General features: G+C 36.9%; 1 pseudogene; it reads left to right on the forward strand.

Moving 5' to 3' along the window:
* Positions 1-308: 308 nt before the first annotated feature.
* Positions 309-9,697, forward strand: LOC100423887 (uncharacterized; annotated as a pseudogene).
* Positions 9,698-11,072: the final 1,375 nt, after the last annotated feature.

Raw genomic sequence — 11,072 nt, forward strand, 5'->3', positions numbered from 1 at the left:
TTAAGATGCCTCTTTCTATTTTCATTGAAAATAAAAATGTAGGAATCCGGAAAGAATCCATGTCCAGTTAACCTGGTTATGGCCCATTAACAAGGCATTCCTTTCCAACCATAAACATTTCCTGATGGTTGAGAGATATTCCAAGAGTATAACCCATTTAGATATCCAAATTAAATAACAAAGAGCCTTCTTCACTTCACTAAGTTCTCTGACATCAGTTTAATGACATACTTGTAGACTACAAAATGGCCATTATCATTTTTGGTCTTTTTCACATACATACTGTTTGGGTGAAGGAAAAGGACAAGATGGAGGAAGGTGAACAAGATGGAGCAGTCCCTGTTGTTTCCGGGTTCTTCTTCACAGATTTTCCCGCACCCGGGAAAAGAACCAAATCAACTGAGCATGCGCAGAATGAAGTCAAGCCAAGGACACCGAAATTCAAGAAGCCACTCCTACACACACGCCCCGAACTCCTCCCCTTCCAGCTCCCAGGCATAAAAGTCCGCCGCGGGCCGGAGCCCGGGTGACTTCTTAGGCCCCCGCATTTGTGGACCGGAGAACATCACCGGAGAGCGCCGGTGCAACTTCCCTGGCACCCCACACCTGAGGACCAGAGAACTTCGCCCGAGAGTGTGTGCATATTTGCAATAAAAACCTGCCACTTTCTTACGTACTTTGGCCTCATGTTTAATTACTTAGCTCTCCTAAATTAAGTTACATTAAATTAAATTAAATCAAAACACATACTTTTAGAAGAACTAAAATTATTTGTTTAAATTTTAAATACACATACGTTTCAATTAGACACTGTATAAAAGTTAAAATAGATATTGTGAATAACCCTCAATTCATTAAACTCATGCAACATACAGGTAACAACCTATTAAACTCCAAGGCACTATAAATAGCCTGATTAAAATCATTGCCTAAAATAATTTAATTCTTAAATATAATTTGCAAATCTTCCTTCCTTTCTTTGTTTTAAGACCTTTTAGTGGAAAAAGTATTAAACACAAAATGAGGACTCTGAAGGCAGCATTCAAAGGATCTAAAATTATCTCCCATTATGTAGCAGAGACTGCTTCTTCTTCTGTTAACTTATTACTGACCGTGGCATGTGGCGCCTAGAGGAAGGCCATATTTCTCGTCCTGTCTTGCAGTCAGGTGTGGCCATGTAACTAAGTTGTGGCCAGTGGAATGTGAGAAGAACTGATGTGTGAAATTTCCACAAAGTGATATTAAAGGAAAGGAGTGTGTCTTCCCATTCATCCTTCTTCTCCATGCTAGCTAGAATGCAGAAATTTTGGACACACAGTTAAGAGCAACACTCCAGAATGGAAGAGTGGTGAAACAACAAAAGAGAAATGAGGACCACTGACAGCTCTGTGAAGCAGAACTTTGATACCAGCGGGGACTTTTAGGTAAGGGAGAAAACAATTCCAGTCTTTTAAACCATTATTTTGGGTGTCTGTCTCCTGGCAGAAATTATATCACCAATAACACACGTTATGGACATATCCTGTGTAGCTGAGAGTAGAGATGTAAGAATCAATGTGTAGTGTAATGGAAAGCATATGAGACATAGTATCAGTATGTCTGAGCACAAGTCTCAGTTTGTTCACTTTAAATAGCTGCTAATTTATGGAAAATCAGTTAACTTTTTTGTTCTCTCATCTATAAAGTGATGATAGTAAAAGTTATTTCATCATTTTGATGAGAGCAAAAACGTCTTATAAGATTAATCTATAGAATTATTTGTCTCTATAGTGATATGCCTGTCTTTAACATTATCATCTATAAGCACTCATGAAAATGTTTTCATCTAATATAATTTTCTTCTCATGTACACACAGAATCCATTTCCATGAATTGTACTAGTTGACTTCAGTTTTCATAAAAAGTCTAATTTACCAGGTTAGACCACAAATACTAATGGATCCGTAAACATTCTCTCAATCATCTATGAAAATGGAGGTGGATAATCATAGGAAAACATAGAAGTAATTTCTGTTTATGTTTGAAATCCATTTTCTTAATGTGGAAATGAACTTTTTAAAAAAAATCTGAGATGCCATCGAATTTTATTTGAAACTTATAAACCAAAAGTAACCATGAAGATCTAATTCAGAAGAAGCTGGAGATTCATTTTACTTAATCTTTACTGGAGCTCCAGTGCCACACTCTGACACTGGGACATGAACAGTCCAGGCCTCCTCACAGTATGAAACATCATGTTGTGAGGAAGGATGTAGCAAAACTCACATATTAAATTAGTGCAGGCATAGTCCTCACTATCCTGGCCTCATGAGGAAAACAGGGGAGCAGGCGTGGGTGAGCAATAGGATGTCAAGCAGGGAAAGAGATGGGTGGCAGTCACAAGACCTCTACCACTTTACATAGATCAATTATTTAGGGTCCTCAGGTTAATCAACAAAGATGTTCTCCTAAAAGAAGTTTACCTGCTGATCTAAGCAAAGAGACTAGTAAAATGGACTTGGATTGAAATGGAAAAATAGAAAGGATGTATCCATTATCATTCTTTATAAGGGTATGTAAATATATATACACAAATATATATAACATATCCTCTTGTAAGCTTACTATATTTGAAGTTTCAACCTTTGTAAGTTGACTGATGGGTGTCAACAGAGCTAATTAAACATTTCCAGAAAGTGCAGAACTGAAAGGGACTTGGAGGACTCATCTGTTGACATTTAAGTATCTACGGTGCAAAGTGGAAAGCAAGATTTGCATCCAACAAGGCCACCTGGTTAATCCAGCAGCTTTTATAATCCAGCAAATTGTTCTTGTTCAATAGTGCATTTTTATGAAATTAGGTGGATGTTATAATCAACTTTTCTCTCATCTCCCCTGTGTTGGAATAGCTCCATTGTAACAGCTGTTTCCCTCTTTACTGCTGAAGTAAAACTGCATGTATCTTGACACAGGCAGGCAGCACTTGGCTGTGGAACATTAAGCCTTCCATCAGGTTATTCCCTCAGTTTCAGTCGTTGGCTTAAATAGGGCTGTTTCTTCCAAGCTCAACAACATAGTATCCAAACACTATTTCTCCATTAGTCACCTGGCCTCGCACTCCAAAATGCAATGCAGACTTGGAAACAAGTGTGTATCCATGACCTTTAACGTCTAACATGGTCTGGTGGAAAGCATATTGGAAGAATGGTAGTCTCACCAACTTGCTAGGTGACCTTTGACAAATTAATTGACCCCAGTGTGCTTCATTTTCCTTTCTACACAGGAAACATAAAGGCAATAATACATAGTTCCCTGACCTATCTTACAGGAATTTTGTAAGGTAAAATGAAATAACTGTTTACATTCTGTTTTGACATGTTCATGTTGAAATAGTCCACTTTCTCTGCTGGTAGAATCATGTCACCAAATTTATAATAAAAACTGTTGGAAAAGGGTTTAGTAGAAACACAGTTTAATTTTACTATCCGGAACAAATTTATTTCATTCAGTGATGGTGCCTGGAATGTTTTAAAATGGTAGAAGCACAAGATTCAGAATTCAGACCCAGATTGTAGTTCTAATGCAGTTACTTTAAAAGTCTCTGCTCTATACATCGAGGTCCACTGATGCTCTTCCACCTCATCCTTAGCTCAGTAAAATATAAGAGACAATTGTGGCCAAGGCAGACAGCAAAAGCCAGACAGATTCTTTTTTTTTTTTTTTTTTTGAGACAGAGTCTCACTCTGTTGCCCAGACTGGAGTGCAGTGGAGCGATCTTGGCTCACTGCAATCTCCACCTCCTGGGTTCAAGTCATTCTCCTGCCTCAGCCTCCCGAGTAGCTGGAACTACAGGCACATGCCACCACACCTGGCTAATTTTTTTGTCTTTTTAGTAGAGATGGAGTTTCACCATGTTAGCCAGGATTGTGTTGATCTCCTGACCTCTTGATCAGCCCACCTTGGCCTCCCACAGTGCTGAGATTACAAGCGTGAGCCACCGCACCTGGCTGCCAAGGGCTGATTCTTACTCCCCAAATCCAGTAACTGACAGACATCTGTTGTACTCTCACACCGCTCAGTCTGTGTACCTTTGTGCAAATGAGATCCAGAAAACAGGATTACCAGTTAGAAAAGATAGGTGTGTGCACTTCAAGTCACAGCACCACCGACTCTGAACCCCTTTTGAATGTAGTACAGTTCTCATTCAGCTCCAGAGGTCTGATCCAAGTCCAACCCTAGCAAAGTTTCTGGCATAAAGTGGATGTTAGTGCAACTTTCTTCTCTGCTTTTATTTCTCCGCCCTCCTCCCTAAAACTGGCTCCTTATCCTCACAAATTGAAGTCTAAGTTCCTGACTTACAGAATGTGTGCTTTAAATGACAGCTATGCACTCTTCTGACAACTGTTTCTGAATTCCCTAAAATTACGCTCCAAATTTCAAGTGAAAATATCTGGATCTCATCATTTAGAGAATCCTAATTTATACTTTCACATCCTCTGGAAACCAAAGGCCTGATCACTGGAAGCTCTGAAGTAAAATTTTAAAGCCAGACTAATTCTCTAGTCCCTATTCCATTTTAATTTGTAAATCTCACACAGAGCAGAAACTCCTCCTGGGCCATTCAAAAACATGTATTTCTCACCCCCTGTGTGTTATGAAGATAAATTATTGGTAGGATTTTAACTATAGTGGGATAATAATGACTACCATTTACTTAAAATTTGCTATATTAGGCATTGTTCTTAGTATTTTTTTCATGCTATCTAATGTCTTAGCTGTTTGGATATTTTTATTACGTCATCGAGGGAAGATTAAAGTAGTGTAAGCAAATGAATGACATAGTATCACCCTGAGACGTGGGCAAAAGGGACCACTGACTTGGAACTATGCATCTTACAAACATATACACAAATTTTATTAAAAGACATGTGGACTCCTGGTGTAATAATTTCAGTGTGCCTGGAACTTTTCTGGCTTTGGCACTGAAAATCCTACATCCCAGGAATGCCTGTCCCTTAGTCCTAGGCAAATCAGAAAGGCTGGTCGACCTAACCTCTGTCACTGGCTATCTGGCTCTCAGTGCTGGCACAGTGTGACCCATAATCCTAAACATACACTCTTGTGAATAAACCCATTCAGGCTCCAGAGAAATGTTTCTGCACATATTTTCCATACATTCTTGAATCCAAAGGCGGCTGCATCCAAAAGCCATAGAGGCTCATAAGGTTGTGCCACTGGATATATTGTAGACAAACACTACTTTGCAGTATGTGCAGAATTTGATCTGCAAAAATACTTAAATGAGAGAAAACGGCGAATTTTTGCAACTTGTCAAATCTTTCCCTTTAGACATCAAAAATATAATAGATACTTGAAATCATTTTATTGCTTTCCAGTAGTGTCAAACATCCATTTTCTTGCTTCTCATTGTATTTCAATTCAAGATATGGAAGCACTCATGAAATAATACGGTATACACAATACTTACATATGGCAACTGAGGATTATTTCACATTTTTCAATAATTTATAAGCTGGTTGTGGTGGCCCACCCCAGTAATCTCAACGCTTTGGGAGGCCAAAGCGGGAGGATCACTTGAAGCTGGAAGTTCAAGATCAGCCTGGGCAAATATATATCAAACAGTTATAACTTATAAAATTATTTAAGAAGTAAGCATGATACACCATAAAAAAGTGTAAGTGTGACACCAAGTCTTTAGCTTAATGTGTGAGTTGAAATGTTACTTTAGGAGAAGGCAAAAAATGTGATGTGATTAATAGTGACTTTATATAATGACATTAAAATGTTTTATAATATTTACTGCAATCATAATAATTTATTATGTGTGACCCTACTTCAAAGTTTAAATATAAAATATTTATTTCTGATTTAAGTATTTATTTAAGAATTTTATTTACAATTCCAAGTGCTACTGCCTCCAGCAGAGAAAGGTTTCTCCAAATTGCTATTAATAAAAAGTTATTCAAGAGCTACAGCAATTCAAAGAAGGCTTGCTAATTTGGTGTTGTTTTCAACAGAGCATAGATTACAAGAAAATATTGATATTAACAATATAATTTACAATTTTTTATAATGAAGTCCTAACCTAAATTTTATTGAAAAAATAAAATAATTATTGAATCATATATAGTAATATATAATTGACTATATATTGAATTATATAGAGTAAAATATATATTACTGAATATATATATGTTACTGAAGTAGACATATGCAAATATTATCATCCCAACATCTGAAAATCTAGATATGGGCAACAATAATTCATTTATTTATCTTTGATATTTTGTCAAACATTAGTTACTTAAAATATAGCTTTGCAATATATTATGACTTTATTGGTATGAAAATATATTAAGGTAGGAGGAAATAATTGATTCTATATGTCAGTTTGTTACATGTATTTATCATATCACTTTTAAATATTTATATATACAATAGGTGAGTCCCCAAGTATATTCTTCTTCCAAGCTCCCACTGTTAGCAGTAGACATGGGCACAGGTGACTAAATGTACATTTGGAAAAATCACTCTGCCAATAGTTTAAATTCTGGGCTTGAGGAGAATTGCATTAGAGACAGGGAGAAGATTTTGCAGTAATCCCAAACTCATGGATGAGATTCTTGTCTTGGGTGACTGAGTGGATTGCAGTGTGATGTGGTGAGGTGCTAGAAAACTCTGGAGGACTAGAGGGTTGTTGGATGAACATGATGAATAACACGTTGGGCAATGTGGAGTTTGAGGTACCTGAAGAAAATGTTAAGAGAAAAGATATGTGTGTGTGTACAAAACATACAATTTCTATGTATGCATATATTTAAATACATACATAAATGTGTGCATATATGTTTACATGTATGCGCACATATATATGCATGTGTGTATCTATGTATGTGACTAGAACTTAGAAGAGAGAGATCTGGGCTGTACGTGTGCCATTCTGTATCATCAAGATGAGTATTGATTTCACAAACAAGAATGTGTATAGTATAGAGTATAGCATGTCAGAAATGAAGGAAAGAGCTAGTTTCAAAAGAAAAGAGGGAGTTAACTAAGTCAAATGCTGTAATGTATCAGAAAATGTTAAGAAATTATCAATGGAGGGCATTGAGCACAGAAAGAAAATTGAAGTGGCAAACCATAAATAGAAGATAAGTAATTGGATTCTGAGGTTAGACTGCTTTTCTTAGAAGTTTAGCAATGGATGAAGAAAGGGTTATTTTAAGTGTAATTGTGATGATTTGGGGCAATGCATGAGAGAAGGTTCCAAGAAAGATGTATTATTGTTTTCCAAGGTGCCAGCAGTACAAGGATGTTTATATTCCAAGATGCAGGTGAGGGAGATGGGAGAGAGTACTGATGACCAATAGTATAAAGTCTCAAAGAAAGCAAGAAGGGAGGGTATTCAGAGCAAACATGGAGGGACTCACCTGTGGTAGAAGGGAGACCATTCCATAGAAATTGTAGAGAAGAAGGATAAATGGGTGTGAACACTTGTTTAAATAGAAGTTTTTTGGTTACATTTATGAGCAGCCCAGTTGAACCAGTTTATGCAAAAAGAGAGAATATAATGTTTAGAGGTATCTCCTCAGACCTCAGAGCAGGAAACACACCTCACTAGAGACTGGAAATAGGAGCCGGAAACTCTTCAAGATTCAAAATCCCACTCTCTAGGGCTGTGGTTCTCTCATTTCTGCTTCCCTTGGTAGCTCTGCTTCAATGCCACATACCCTGCTTTTTTTTTTTTTTTTTTTTTTTTGAAACGGAGTCTCGCTCTGTCGCCCAGGCTGGAGTACAGTGGCCAGATCTCCGCTCACTGCAAGCTCCGCCTCCCGGGTTTACGCCATTCTCCTGCCTCAGCCTCCGGAGTAGCTGGGACTACAGGCGCCCGCCACCTCGCCCGGCTAGTTTTTATTTTTCAGTAGAGACGGGGTTTCACCGTGTTAGCCAGGATGGTCTCGATATCCTGACCTCGTGATCCGCCCGTCTCGGCCTCCCAAAGTGCTGGGATTACAGGCTTGAGCCACCACGCCCGGCCCCATACCCTGCTTTTTTATGTGCACATGATTCCTGAGTCTACGTATAGCAGTTCAAACAACCATCAGAGACCACCTAAAGTCTCTAAAACCAAATTTCAAATTCTCAAAAGAGATCATCTAATTAGCCTAACTTGAATTGCTGATACACTCATCTGTGATCAGACAAACACTAAGAGTTATGTGATAGAGTTTCAGCAACAAACATCCATCCCTTCAGGTAAATATCCAAAATCCCCATCCTTGTCTTAAATAATTTATTACAATACAGATGAGTATTTTAGTGAGAGGGACAAGAGTTGAAAATATTTCTGTTAGATAGCCTCCATTTTATTATTGGGTTGGGAGGCAAGGTTTTCTACTGAGTATGATTGTGGCACTGAATATTTTTAGAACTTGGGGATAAGTGGTCAAAAAGGGTGTAGATATGTGTGTGTGTGTGTGTGTGTGTGTAATATAATTGTTGGGAGGTAAAAGGAGTGTCAAGAATAATAAAAGTTAATATTTTAGATTCTTCCTATAATCTAAACACTTCCAAGTATCTTACATATGATGATATCTCATTTCTAATTGTCATAAGCTATGCACTATTATCTTGAGGTAATACTATTTTGCCTATTTTACAGATAAGAGAATAGGGGCATCGAAGAGTTTAATAACTTGCCCAAGCTTATATAGGTAAGAAGAGTTAAAGCCAGAAAATCTGATACCTACCTAAGCATACTCTTAACCACTATGTATACAGAAAGATCTAGGTTAGGAAATTAAAAAATGATGTCAGGTTTGGCAACTTAATTATGGAAGTGAAAGGCAGACTAGAAGTACTTTCATTTTGGCTAACAGCGCAAAATTACAATATCAAGCACAAAAGATTCATCAGGTCGTTCTCTCACCAAATTCAAGTGTCAAAACAAGATGTGCAACAACTGTACCTTAAAACCCTCAGGCTGAAGACTTTCTCAGCATTTCACAGAAGGTTCTGGTGAACAGGTGTTACATAAATTAAGGGTAAGGGGTAGGGTGAGGAATTCTAACACTAGTTCAAGAGCATAATCAACAGAATTAACTGTTTTAGACAACTTCACACTCTTTTAAAAAGAAAGGCTATATTCTTCTCTTCTCCAACGGGTTTAAATATCCAAACACTTTTTAAGTAATTCTAGCCTAGCTGTGCATCTGGCCAAATGAGCTAACACTTTTCCCAGCCTACTTTTCATAAACATCTCCCAATAATTTTCACATTCAATAATATAGTCCCAGGAATCAGAAGTTTTGTGAGGGGGTTGGTCGCTCTAGGGAGATTCTTCAAGCAATCACTGTAAACAGACACAGATGCTTCCCTTTCTTCATATGATGAAGATCAGAGATCCAATCTTATTAGAAAAGCTAAAGACTCATCATTCATCCCCATTGGAATGGCAGGTTTTGCAGCAATTGTTGCATAGGGATTATATAAATTGAAGAGCAGAGGAAATACTAAAATGTCCCTTCATCTCGTCCATATGTGTGTGGTAGCTCAAGGCTTTCTTGTAGGAGCAATGACTGCTGATATGGGCTAGTCCATGTTTTGAGAATTCTGGGCAAAACCTAAGCCTAAGAAGAAAAGAAGCTGTCTTGGTCTTGTTGGAGGAGCTTGCTTTAGTTACACATCTCATTACTGAACTTACATACTAATGTTGAAAATGAACTATTTGAATGGGTTCAGATGGTAACAAGGCATTTTGAATATTGGCCTCCTTTCTTGCAGGCTTAATTTTCCTGGTGACCGAATTACTAGTGACTAGCTTACCAACTAGGTCATTGAGGGGGGAGTCAAGTTAACACAAAAGAAACCTGTCACCTAAATGCACTTGATAGTGTTGAAATGTCCACCTTCTTAAACTGTTAAGATGAAATTATTTCCAAAGAAGATAGCAGGCTAACCCTGAAATACTCCCAGTTTGCTGCAGAATCTTGCATGTTTTGGATGTTATATAAGAGTCCTATTTGCCCAGTTAATTTAACTTTTTTCTACCTGTCTTTTGGACTGGCTGGCTCTTTTAGAACTCTGTCAAAAAAGTGCATAGAAGAGAACCTGTAAAGCCTCCCACAGCTGAAAGTATATATGCGTGTGTTTAAATCAAGTCTAAAAAGCTTATAATAGAGTTGCATACTAGTAGTATTTATTAAAGAATAGTAATTGTAAACATAACAGCTTATGGATTCTAGTTTAGTTCTTTTGTAATTGCAGAATTATATTTTTCCTGCTGTTATATTAGAATAATATTTAAATGTCATCTTGAAATAGAAATATGTATTTTAAGTGCTAATGCAAAGGTAAATGAACACTTTTTAAATGTATGCATTGCTTATTTTCTCCATAAGAATTGTAAACATTAAACTAAACAAATTACCTATAATGGAATTGATTTGTGAGAATGCTGGTTTGGCCAGACAGTATACACAAACTTTTATCCACTACAGAATGCTATTACACTTGTGAAATTCTCTTGTCTAACCTGAATTTACATTCCATGGTGATAATGTGGTATACGTATTGTTATTAAAGTAAGCGACCATGTCAAAAAAAAAAAAAATCCCAGATTGATTAAATCACATAATCTCTGTGACCATTAGTACCTTCACTTGTAAAATATAAACAAATGATACAAACTTCAGAGTCATAAGGGAAAAAGTCAAACCATGCATATAGAATATTTAAAAAAAACACTGAATGAACAAAAATTCCTTTTATTAATGAATAATAACTTTCATGTATGTAGCCCATGTGATATATACAGCATTTCATTTTGTATATATATAAATTATTTATATATATATAAAATTGAATCCTGTGTATATCATTAAATCCTACATAACAAACTTTAGACACAGGAATTACAGTATCTCAGTTTTACAGATGTGGAAAATTAGGCTTACATGCCAAACACTAAATCACGGACGTAGGATTCAAACACAGTCTGTCTGACTTCAATATACTATTCCAACTGATGAAGGATACTTTGGGTAAACACCACTACTATATAACCGTAAGCA

The sequence above is a fragment of the Macaca mulatta genome, chromosome 8, assembly GCF_049350105.2.
Source record: "Macaca mulatta isolate MMU2019108-1 chromosome 8, T2T-MMU8v2.0, whole genome shotgun sequence".
Taxonomy (NCBI): Eukaryota; Metazoa; Chordata; class Mammalia; order Primates; family Cercopithecidae; genus Macaca; species Macaca mulatta.